General features: G+C 46.3%; 1 protein-coding gene across 8 annotated transcripts in view; it reads right to left on the reverse strand.

Annotated features, from left to right (window-relative positions):
• LOC138567561 (uncharacterized) overlaps positions 1-12,336 on the reverse strand; it is a 2,466,350-nt gene that overhangs the window by 320,896 nt on the left and 2,133,118 nt on the right. The gene's annotated exons all lie outside the window — the stretch shown is intronic.

The raw sequence follows: 12,336 nt of genomic DNA on the forward strand, positions 1-12,336 counted from the left end.
TACATGGTGAGGGAAGCAGATACAAGGCAGCACGGAGCTAACAACGGAGGAGTGCAGGCAATTTGGCAGCAAGGGATCTACAAGCAACCAGGGAGGAAACAGGGGGAAGCAGATTGCCCAGTCTCAGGTTAGGTTAGGTGAGGAGTAGAGGGTTTGTGCATAAAGGTGTTAGGGAGGAGCCATTTCTTGAAGAGGAGGGCATTGAGCCTCAAAGTGTTGGTTCGTAGTAAACAAATCCTGCAGTGGTAAAGCAATCATCACTCTATTAATGTACTCCAACCCCCATTGATCTTCTACACCTCTGCTGAAGTCCAGAGACCATTGTGCTAATGATCAAGACTCCCTGGATCACCGTGTCCGAATCCTGCTGTAGTACAAGAACAATCACTGCAAACATGCACTCAGAAACAATACATCGTTGCGAACCTTTATACATCCAATCCTATGAAAGTGGATTTGTATGATGGAGTTCACAGCATACTTGGATTCTTAGTGTCTTGTGTCAGAATCTCAGAGCTATGGACCACAACTTGCTGGCTGTGGCTGCAGATCAGTGGATGTCAAATAGGGGACACAAAAAAGAGACATGGGGCTCCTAAGAAGGAGTTTGTACAAGAAACATAATCTGCATAAACATTATTCCTTGCAGACCCCCTCAGCAGCAGAGAGTAGCAAGAACGAAATATCAAACATTCAGAGTTTATGTTGCTACTCTGGGGAGTCTACCCACCGGATTGGACACCACCAGTTGACTACTAAAGCCTTGGCATGAAAGCTGCCGCCATAACACACCAAGCCCTTAGGTGACCCCACAGCTACAGTCCGAGTTTTGCTTGTGGTCTAGTAACACCACTTTGACATCTTAGAGAAAATCCTTGCTAAACCCCAGAGAGGTACTGGAGGAGCTTTCTCATGAATGACAGGAGGGCCTGCGGCTTGAGACACAGGGGCCAGCATGAGGGTAGCAGATAGGACACTGCTGTGACCAGAGGACCGGTCACCAATTCCTTTTATTTTTTATTTTTTTATTTTATTTAAACAGATTGTGTGGTTTCCTTATTTGAAACATTTAACCTGAGCATGTCCGTTCTTTCATCATGATTCTACGTTTGGTATACAGTATCTTAGTAGCAGTGCTTGGTAGCATCTTATTAGTCCTGGGTTATGTTGTTGATCTCCTCTGGTTTCTTAAGGATTAAAATCACTAATTTTATGAGTGCTAATGTCGTTTTCATTTTTTCTCCTTCTACAAGAGTCCTCCACCACTCATCGACATTCCTTGTCGTGTAGCTTCTAAGGATGTCCCCCAAGCATGCTCTCGCTCTTTCCTTAAACCGGCACACTGTAGTATGAGGTGTTTCAGAGATTTTATCTCTCCTTTTTTTTTTTGCACATTCTGCAGCTTTCCCTGATGTCCAGCCTTTTTCTTCTTTGTAATATTTCTCCTGTTGGTAAAATGTTCAATCTGAATCTCAGGAAAAGGTCTCGGAAGTACCAATTGGGGAATAAAGTCAGATAGCTCGGGATCTGATTCACTTTTCGTGGCTGGGCCCAGAAGTCTTCGTAACCTTTATATTTACAGTTATCTTCTTGGGTTTCGATCCAATCTGCCATGTATAGTTTCTTTTTAGTTTTGTCTGGGTTAATCCATAAATCATCCTCTGACTCGCTGAGGTTCACTAGGATCCCTCGACATGACTTTTGCCAGTCTGTTAGGATTACATCGGATTGATCTTTTAGGGCTTTTTTCAACACCCCAAATCCACCCATAGTGTTTTCCTCAAGACATTTCCGATAGAAACTTAGTGTTTTCCATACCACTATTGTTTTGAGTGATGTCAGAGCCAGCTCTCTTCTTATCTGCTGTATTGGGGCTGATTTAGGCAGCTGTAAAGCTTTCCTCCAAAACAGACCCTCCAGGATTGACCATGTTTGAGCTTGTAAGGGGGTTGGTGATTCTACCCCATATGTTAGTATTGGCACCACTTTCATCCTATAAAAGGCTATTAGAGGTGATAAGGTAAATCTGCAGTATCTTTTACGCAAAATTCTCCCTTGGGCAGCTAGATTGGTTGCTTTTCTTTTTAGCCCAGCTATTCTTGGCGTATTGTTCTTCGTGTTGTCTATACAGACTCCCAAGTACGTGAATGCTTCGACTTCCAGGATTTCTTTGTTTCTCAGAGACCATCCTAGTTTTTTCCCTCTGGCTTTATTACTTCCTGGGCCTAACTTCAGAATTCTTGATTTTTCTGGGTTTATAACCAGGTCATTTGAGTCCACATACGACTGTAATGATGTAAGCTGTCTTTGCAAGCCGATTTGGGTTTGGTCCATCAGGACGATATCGTCTGCGTAAAGCAGTCTCCCAATCGGCGTTCCTGCTATTTTTGGTGGAAAGCAGCGGGTGGACTCAAATGAATCTTCCAGATCTGACGTGAACAGGTTGTACAGTTCCGGTGCCAGCGGGCATCCTTGCTTTAAGCCCATTTTTATCTGAATTTCGTCTGTTAGTGTACCCGCTGTATCCAGTCTGACTCTGATGCTTGTGTCCGTGTACAAGTCCTTGATGTTCTCCACCAGTGACTGAGGACATTCCCAGTTTTCCATTTTCTTCCATAGTTTGGCTCTTCTTATGGTGTCGAAAGCTTTCGACAAGTCTACAAACGCGATGTAGATTCCTTGGTTTTTGTTCCTTTGTGTTCTGGCTTTCAATAAGTTAATCAGGAAAATGTTGAGTGCTGTGCCTCTCCCCTTCACAAAACCCGATTGCCAAGGATCACGACGTCCACTTTGCTGTACCCAGTGGTTTAATGCTTTCAATAGTTTGGACGCAAAGACCTTCCCCACCACGTCCAGTAATGCAATCGGTCTGTAGTTGTCTGCTGATGTTCTGAGACCCTTTTTGAAAATGGGTACCACTACTGCCTTTCGCCAGGAATCCAGGATTTTTTCTGTTGTTAATATGTAGTTGAATAGAAGTTGAAGGAATTTGGCCCATTCACCTATGTTGCTTTTCAGTATTACATTCGTGAGCCCGTCGGGCCCTGGGGCTCTCGAGTCTTTCAATTTTTTCAGGATGTTTTCTATTTCCTCAATACTGATATCTATTGCTGCCTCATTTTTGTTTGTCAGTGATTTCCGCTTTGGGTCGATGTAAATTTCCCCTTGCCGCTGTGTATAATACTTAACCCATGATGAAGCACTTATTGGGTTCATTTGACTTATTGCTTGAGGCTTCGCCGCTTCGTTGATAATTGCCCAAATTTCGGCTGTGTTTTTAGATCTTATTTTCCCCAACATTCTTTCTGCGTCCTGGTTTAGCAATGTCTTCTTGTTTAAGTGTAACCAGTTTCTGTACTTTTGTTTTAACTTATGTATCTCTTTACTCCAGTTGTCGTGTTTGGTCTTTTTTAGTCGTCTAATATCTCTCCTTAATGCTTTTTTCCTTTCTCGTATGCGACTGTCATACTGATGTTGGTGAGTCGCTGTTTGATGGTTACTTCCAAGCTTCCTTTCTGTAACAAATGCTCTGAAAAGCGGGGTGTAGTCAATCCTTTTTTTGGCTTTGTTCGTTTTCAAGCGTCGAGATCATTTGATTTAGGTTATGGTTTAGTTCTCTTGTTTTCTCTGGTCTGATCCTTAATTTAATACCCCTTTGGTCTATGACCACCTTCTGGTTGTAGGTTCCAATCTTGTTATTGCTTATGTTTTTGGACGTCAGTTTTAACAGATTGTGGTCACTTTCTACTGTTGGGATTACTTTCAAGGTCTGGAGGTTATCTGACAAGTTGCTTGAAATGCAAATGTAATCCAGGATCTCTACTGATTGTGTTCCCTTCCAAGTAGGTTTTGCTGGTTGGTCCCCCTTCACCTTTCCATTCAGAACGACACAGTCCCTTGATTGTACCATACGATTCCACATTGTTCCTCTTTTTTCGTTTGCTGAGGCAGTTGTTGTATCGTATTCGGGTTGGTTGTCCTTGTTCAGGCATGAACAATTTAGATCTCCTGCCAATATGAATATTGGATCAGTCCATTTTTCTCTTTGTTCATCAATTAGTTCTGCTATTTTATCTGGTAGGTTTTTGTTTGATAAATTTGCTGGGTTCCAGTATATGTTGATCAATATTAGTATTTTACTGGCTTTTTTGTCCAGCTGTAACACTACCATCTGGATGAATAAATTTGGGTTTGACTCCTCCAGGACTTGCCAATCCAGATCGTTTTTGATGGCTATAAGTAGGCCTGACATGGGTCTGCCTTTTTGACCTTTGACCGCTGGATTTAGCAGAACCACGTAACCTTCCAGTGTCGGTGGTTGCAACAGCCATGTTTCTTGTAGGCACAACACACTAAAGTTCTCTTTTTGAAGCGCTCCCTTAGTAAAAAGGTGGTTAGAGCCTCTAGTGTTCCAACTTCCCAGGCTCCATGAACCCACACTTTTTACTGTTTTATGTTATTGGGTGTTTGTTTTGTCATCAATCATGTTTTTCAACCATTTCCACCTTGCCGCTTCATTTTCTTCTCCTTGATGTTGACTTCTATTGTTTGAGCTTTGTGTGTTCTGGTTGCCCCTTCTCACTGCTGATGTTCTATTTGTTTTAACACTACTGGTCTCTCTGTCTTTTCTGTTGATCTGTCTCACCAAGTGTTTCTTTACTCTCTCCTGGGTTTTTAGGACTTCGTCACTTTCTTGTAAGTCAAAACCCATTGGTCTTAATTGCGGGGCTTCTTCCAGTAGTAGTTGTCTCACCAGATTTGATCTTGTGTGCAGAATTACTTTATCAGTGCGATCTTCCTCGACGAATTCCACGATCGCCAGGTCGTCTGTTGTAATTAGTCTTAATGCCGGTATATGGTGGAGTAATCTTATTACATTGGTTCTGTTGAGAATTAGTCGGTCTTCATAATGAAGGATACGTTCTAGGACAAGTCCCGGGTGTTTATAACTGTCACCAGCACTTATTTTGCGCAGTCGATGCCGTAGGTCTCTTTCCCCCTCTTTTTGTTTCCTCCATCTCGGTCCGCTTTTTGCTGTATCTTGTTTCACTTTCCCGACTGGTTCCGTGGTTCCGGGTCTCAGACCGCCCCACGTTCCTTTCTCGACCTCTACGTTCACTCTTCTGAGTTTTTTCACTTAGATCCCGGTTTTTTCTCAATGTATCCTTTTCTGTATGAGTATCTGGAACTTTTTTGTTGTCTCTCTGGGTCTCGTTTTCGGTCTGCATTGACATTATAAATAAGGTATCACTCTCACTATAGTCTGTATGCTCCTCACTCAAGGAGTCTTCTGCCTCTGTATTTACCTCTTCGAAGCCTCTTATTCCCTGTTTGTCTTCATCATCTGAGACCGGGTATGTAGAGAGATCCAGCAGGTCATTTTCAGGACAATCGTCTTCTTCGATTTCTAAGATCTTTTGTCCTTCAGTCTTTTGTTCTGTTCTGACCTTTTTCTTGTTGTTTCTTAGCTGGTCAATTATACTAGGTTTTTCTTTTGGTATTGTCAAATTTTTCATAAATGCCTGGCTTTTGCTACTGCTTGTGGCTTTTACTGGTGGTTGATTTTTCTGTTTTTAGTGGGTCCTGTGATCTTGTGATGACCCCCTGATTTGTTGTCTGCGGGCCCGTTGTTCTTCGTTTTTATTTGGTTATCTGATTTTTTCCCTCCTGTGTTTGTGTCTCTTGTTTTGAAGATCTCACACACATTCCCCTTTTTCTTTCCTTTCTCCCAACACTTATCCGTAGTGGTGGGGTCTTCAGGCCTTGTTGTCGATTTTTTACTAGAGATAGCCTCCACTATTTCTGTAGAATTGTTTAGCCCTTCTCTGGCACTTCTGTTTAGGGTTTTTTTTCCACTTCAGTCTCTAGTGATTTCGTTGGCTCGTTTCTTATATCTGGATCAGATGATGTGCTCTTTGATTTTTCTCTCAAAAGATTATTGCTGGTGCAGTCCTCGGCCAGGGTGGATCCGTCTTCGTTTTGTTTTGCCTCCCCCTTCTCTTCACTTTGGGCTGCTCGCGGTCCCGTGACGGACGCACTTTCGGTTTCTGCGACCTCTTCTACGTTTACCGGTGTTGCCGTGGACCTTTCTCCTTCGTTTTCTTGCTCGTTGGATCCAGCTTTGTTTTCTTTTTCTATGACTGGGATGACCTCTTGTGTGGTCATTATTCCAGAGTCTTTCCTTATTGGTTCCTTGCTTTTTGGATTTGACTTCCCTAGTTTTCTGTCTTTTAGTATAGGTTCGATTATGTCATGTAGCAGTTGGGTGACGTTGGCGGTACTGTTGTCCAAGTTGTTTTGGATTGCTGAGATAAAGCCCTCCACAAATATTGTTTTAGTGTGAACCATAGCAAGTATTGTAGAATGATCTCTTAGTGTGTCCGCGATATCCTCGTACAATTTCATGAAGGGTGCTAGGACACCTGACAAAGTTGCGACCATTAGGAAATTGTCTTCCATTGTTCGGCCTGATATGACCTGGTCTACGCTTCCCACTTGGTTTGGTGGCAACGTTTGCGTCAATTTGTCTTCAGTAGCTACTTTGGCACTCGTTCCTTTTGCTTTGTCAACATTTTTGATTCCTGTAAACTTATCTCTTAATGCGTTCTCCATGTCCATTGACGTTTCCAACAAAACTGCGTCTGATATTTCCACTCCTGTCGTTTTCTTTAATTGATTCGTACAGGCGGAGCTCCTGCTGCCAAAACTGAGGCTAAGGGTCTGTCCTACGTTTACTGGGGTTACTATGGTTCCTCCATTTGTGATGGTTGGAGTTTTGGTCCCCCCTTTTGTTAGGTTTATTGGCAATGGTCCTGCAGTAAATGGTTTCCATATAATGCTTCTGGGGGCACCTTCCTTTTGGTTGGTCGGGTATTTCGTCCTCTTAACTGTATATCTGGCTGGGGGGCTAAGCTGGTTCCTTGGGTTTGCTCCCTCACAGCCTTCCGACTTTGCCGACTCCATCCACGGCCTTTCTTCTTCTGCCTCGGAGTTTGAGTTTTTTCTTTTCAGGATCTTCTGTATGTGATGCTCCCCCGATGTTGGTAAGTTTGATTTTTCTATCCCACTGGATGCAGGCCCTAGACTGGTGTTGTCACCTATGCTTGCCTCATTTGGGCTTGCCCAATGCTCAATAGTAGAAACGTTCCATGTTGTTGGATTTGGCGAACTGACCAGATTTTGCGTTTGGGTTTCTACTGGTTTATCTATGGTTTTTTGTGTGACCTGATTTGCCGAATGCTCAGCGGCCGTCTGTAGGCTTCCTGCTACAATTACGATGTCATCCATGGCGGCTCCCGTGACTTTGGGCGTTTCCCCAGTATTGGGTGCCCCCAGCCCGGTATCTATGTATAGAGCTGTGCTTGCTCCAATTTTCACTTGAATGTTAAAGGGGCAAGGGTTTTCATTTAATAGGGGATCAGGGACCTCCAACTGTAGTTCTGCCTCCGCAGCCCATGAGGGGGTGGAACAGGTGATATCTGTGTCCCCAGCTGTGCCCTCAGCCCCTCCAGTTTGTTCATTGTCTCTCTTTAAGAGCATTTTATATCCGTGCTCTTTTTCACTTAATCCCGATGACCCGTGTAGAAAAAGAAAAAAAAAAAAAAGGAAGGCTTACCTTCCTTTGTGTTTTGAAGTTTAGAAGATCTTTTACGGCGCTGGGGTCTAGCACTCCACACTCCACCTACCACCTGACACCGGACACTCTGACACACTCCGCTACGCTTCGCTTGACTTCCGGTTTATGAAGCAAGCAGGCGTAGGGAGGTGGAGCGTCAGTGCAGGCAGGGCAACGCAAGTGAAAGCAGACTCCTGTGTCTGCGAAGTGAAAGCAGACTCCAATGTAAAGTTCCAAGGCAGCAACAAAAAAAAAAAAAAAATTGTTTTCCAGCAGTGATTTCTAGCAGCAGTCCCAAGAAATCCTCACAGTATTCACGGCACACCGGACACTCTGACACACTGCGCTACGCTTCGCTTGACTTCCAGTTTATGAAGCAAGCAGGCGTAGGGAGGTGGAGCGTCAGTGCAGGCAGGGCAACAGCTAGTGAAAGCAGTCACCAATTCCTTTGATTCACATGAGGCTTGCTAGTTGGCCTCCCCAGAGATTTCTTGTAGCATTTGTCACAATCCAAATTGCAGATAGGATTGTCTTTTTTCCCGGTCAGTGTCGAGAAGTATGCTCCTGTAAAAGCGTTGCTGGCGAATCACCTGTTCTCTCCAAGTAGGAGCAGAGCCAGGCATAGCAGGGTTTGTACTGAACACATCACTGAAGAGTCAGCATAAGCAGGAGTGTGCTCCTGGAAAAGAAAGGCTGCTCAAAACTTGAAAGCCGTCAGTGGTACCAGCTTACCATCTCCTTTGCTCCCTTAAAAGGGCCTGCAGAGTTACCTCATGCCAAGGAATAGGAAGCTGAAAACCCTGCAGGGGCTGAGCTCTCCAATCTAAGGGGCTCAAATAATAATAAGGTTAACTTGCTGTCCTGAGGGGAAAGGGGGAGGGGGGGGGAGAGGGATAGGAGAAGAGGGGGAGGCGGAGGGGGAGAGGGAGAGATATCATGCATCTCTCAGTCTAAAGGGGAAACACCTTACAAAGTCTGAATGTACTGGGATGGTGGGCTTGTTTATAGTGAGCCCATTGTGCCTGGACCCCACTGGTGGTGCTGCACGTTCAAAGGCCCTTCCTACTGTAGTTGTCTTAAAAGCTTCACTCAGCCAGGAGTGGTAGTGTAGATGACTTTCGCAAGGTTCTCTCTGCATTCTACTGGCCCAAGAAGGGCAGCGGACAGTGCCAATCTTGCACCACTTGTCAACGCTGCCAACACTGGAGGCAAATTAAAAGGTCCCATGGCCCACTTCCATTAGAGTGGGTGGTTTTCTTCTAATCCCACTACATCCTCAGGAAACTTGTTCATTTTGGTCCTAGTGGATCATGCAACCAGTTACTCTGAAGCAGTGCCAATGAGGACTGTCCCAGCCAAAGCAAGGGCTAAAACCCTCCACAGGATTTTGTCGATTAGTTAATATTCGCAAAAAGGGCTTTCTTTCAGGAGACATATGTCATGTCAACTTGCATGAAAGCCATTTAGTTGAAATGTGCAACAACCAACACATTTTGAATGCCTATACCCTCAAACCGATGGTATTGTGAAAGGGTTTAAACATTACAATGCCTTCAGGGGGAAGCAGAATCTACTCATGCCTTACTTTCGCTTTGCTTAGAGGAAGATGACTCAAAAAGAAGTGGTCCTCACCCCTTTAAACTTAATTTGGGATACTCTGGAGAAGGTGGAGGGCCTTTTCCGTTGGACCACCAAAGGATGGTTATCATCTGCTCAAAGTGCAACATAGGATGTGGTGGAATAGCCTCAAAAGGAAGAATGTAAGGGGCGTAGCCAAGATGGTGGAGGGGTAGGACAGATGCCTTCAGCCCTCTCTGTCCCTTGGCCCGCAATAAGGCTCTAGACGTGATGATTTCTCTTTTCGTGGATCCTAGGCTGTGCCCCAGTGTCAGTCTGGAGAGACCCCCTCCCTGCGTGGTATTGAAATAACGACGGGAACAGACGTTAGGTGTAGCGAGCCCTGAGTCCTTGGACCTGAGGCAAAATGGAGGCTGCATAGCGAGCTCCAAGCATTACACCAGCAGCGGGACATCAGAGCCGCGAGGCAGGAGAGAGGAGGGCGCGGGCCTGCAGACAGCGCCCTATGCCCGCGACAGCACCCTGAAGTAGATATCAACTGGGAGTGGAGGACGGTGCCATCCGGCTGACCCGCTGCGGCAAGTGAGGCCTGGGCTGGGGAAGGTGGGTGCACCAATTTAGGCCAGTGTGTGGAAGCTCCTGCCCCCCCCCACCCCCCCCCCCCCCCGAGTGCCCGACGGTGGGTGGAAGGCTGTGGCTGTTAATTGAGAAGGTGAGAGGGCATGGGCAGGGCTGGGCAGCCTGACCCGCTCCGTGGAGGAGGGTGCTGCTGCCGCGGTGGCTCAGCCCGCCCACGGAACAGCTGTGACACCTCTCCATCCCCAGCCGAAACAACTGATTAAGGCGCTATATAAATACTAAATAAATACAAAAAATACAAAAAAGACAAATACAAACTGAAAGGAGTCTAATGGGGTCAAACTACGATCCTGAGAGAGGGACAGCCTGAATGGAAGGAGCCTTCAGTGGAAGCCTGGGCAGCCTCCTGGAGCTCGGATAACCCACCCTAGCATGCTCACCCATGGTGGGTGTGCAACAAGCGACAATATCCAGGGAACAGAAGAAGGTATGTCTCTGTGAGGTGTGTGGATCATCTTGCGGTCTGGAGGATTCCGGGAGATCTTGGTGGCTCCCTGCTGGCCCCAAAGAGTGGATGATTTGGCGGTGAGAGCAGAGAGGCAGAGTGATCTGGCCAAAGACTGCAGACTGCTGGCAGTGAGAGGAAGGAAATAGCCAGTCCTGCACTGGCCGAGTGAGGGGTCGAGGAACGGAATAGCAGGGGGTGCTGCAAAGAGGGAGCTGAACAGGTGCACTGACTAGGATACAGAGTCACAATCTCAGGACCACCAAGCTAGACCAGCCAAGATTCACCTGCTGCGGGGAGAGGGAGTGGGGGCAGAGCCCTGGGACCCTGGTTGATGTTCTTCTCTTCTACGCTGCTGCCGTGACGGATCACTTGCCACTCTGGTTCCAATGAAGTGAGGGAAATGCGCAAGTCAGGCAAGAAGAACAACACAATGCAAGACATCCAGACATACCTGTTAAAGTGGACGCCACAGCGTGACACAATGGAGAGAGAAACAGAGGGACCGTCCAAGCCGGGGTCAGCTGTATTGCAGCTCAAGACGGACTTCCTCACCCACGCGCTGGATACCCTAAAGAGAGACATTTGAGAATCCCTGTTCTATGAGGTAGCTGATCTCTGTAAGGAAATGGTGGAATTGGCATAAAGAGATGGGTGCGCCGGGGGACAGAGTGGACCAAGGAGAGCAGTCGACGGCGGAACTGGTTTCGGAACCGAGCAAAGTGCGGGCTCCCTGGCTTCGCTTAAAGATGACAGTGAGTTGTTAAGGGCCTAGTGTGACAACCTGGAAAATAGACCAAGGAGGGAGAACCTGCTGTTAGGCAGAAACCTGTGCAGTTCCCTTAGGGACCACTGCAAAAGATTTAGGACTACAGGTGGTTGGCAGTAAACCCAATTGGTAGCAGTCTGTACCACCCAGATTTACCTGGTAGCTGTGGCTGAGCAGTCAGACTTCTCTCAAGATGAGTTAGGCAGTATATAGAGTATACACAATAGGTACAGATATACAGTAGCACAAGCAAACACTGACCAGAACTTTGGTGTAAAAGTATATAATTATTTATTTAAAGACACACTTGTAAATTACACTAGCACAAAAAGAGGTAAGTAAATTCAACACACAGTCACTATTATATATATACAACCCTGATTACTTATTAGACAAGTCTTAATGAGAAACACCACTTATTTTCAGACAGAGGTGAGCGTGTAACGTAAGATGGCACTCTAATAAGTTATTTAAAAAGGGAGGGGAAAAGGCAGTTATGAAAGCACACAAATCTCAATACTTTTCAAAGAACCACAGTGAGGCAGGTTAGGCAAAGTCTACTGGAGAGCAAGGAAGTTCAAATGCCAGGCCCACTCTTAGAGAGAGCAAGCGAAATGTGTCCAGGATCACACAGTGGGGTTATGCCCAAAGAGTCTTTGCAAATAGTTCACAAAAGCTTGAGATCAAGTCAGGAAAAGTTAGTTAACAGGCCCCAGGCTAACCCAGGTTAGAAAGTCGAGGATTTACTGTCACCCCGAACGATCTGTCGCAAGGGAAGCCAGGCAGGACACAGTACCTGAAAGTGGGAAGAACGCTCCAGCGGGGGCAGTTGTTCCTGGCAGCGGGTGCAAGTCGGTGTTTCGTCCAGAGGAAGAGGAGGTCTCAACATGGAGGAAAGCTGAAGGTCGTTGCACTGCCAGGGAAGAAACCAGCTGTGGAGTTTGCCGGTTACAAGGTACCACCCTTTTCTTCGCGGTAGTTGTAAACCGTGGTATTCCGGTTGCCGGGGTGCTTGGCACGGGCAAGGCAGCCACGAGATGGTCCAGGAAGGTGAAAAGACGGGCAAATTGGTTATCCCCACCCGTCAAAGGCAGAAGACTCTCCGGGCTGGAGATCTCCTCTGTCGTCGGGAGTGAGACGGTTCAGCAGGGCTCCACCGGTGGTGTCGTCGTTGCAGGTCGGCTCAGCTTCTCCCTCCTCGGATTCTTTAGGTCCTGTGGCGACTTCTGAAGTTCCAGTCCCCAAAGCCCTGCTTTTATGCAGAAAACCCCCATTCATTCAGCCTAGCTG

The sequence above is a fragment of the Ambystoma mexicanum genome, chromosome 2p (genome assembly GCF_040938575.1).
Source record: "Ambystoma mexicanum isolate Mex_15411 chromosome 2p, UKY_AmexF1_1, whole genome shotgun sequence".
Classification (NCBI taxonomy): Eukaryota; Metazoa; Chordata; class Amphibia; order Caudata; family Ambystomatidae; genus Ambystoma; species Ambystoma mexicanum.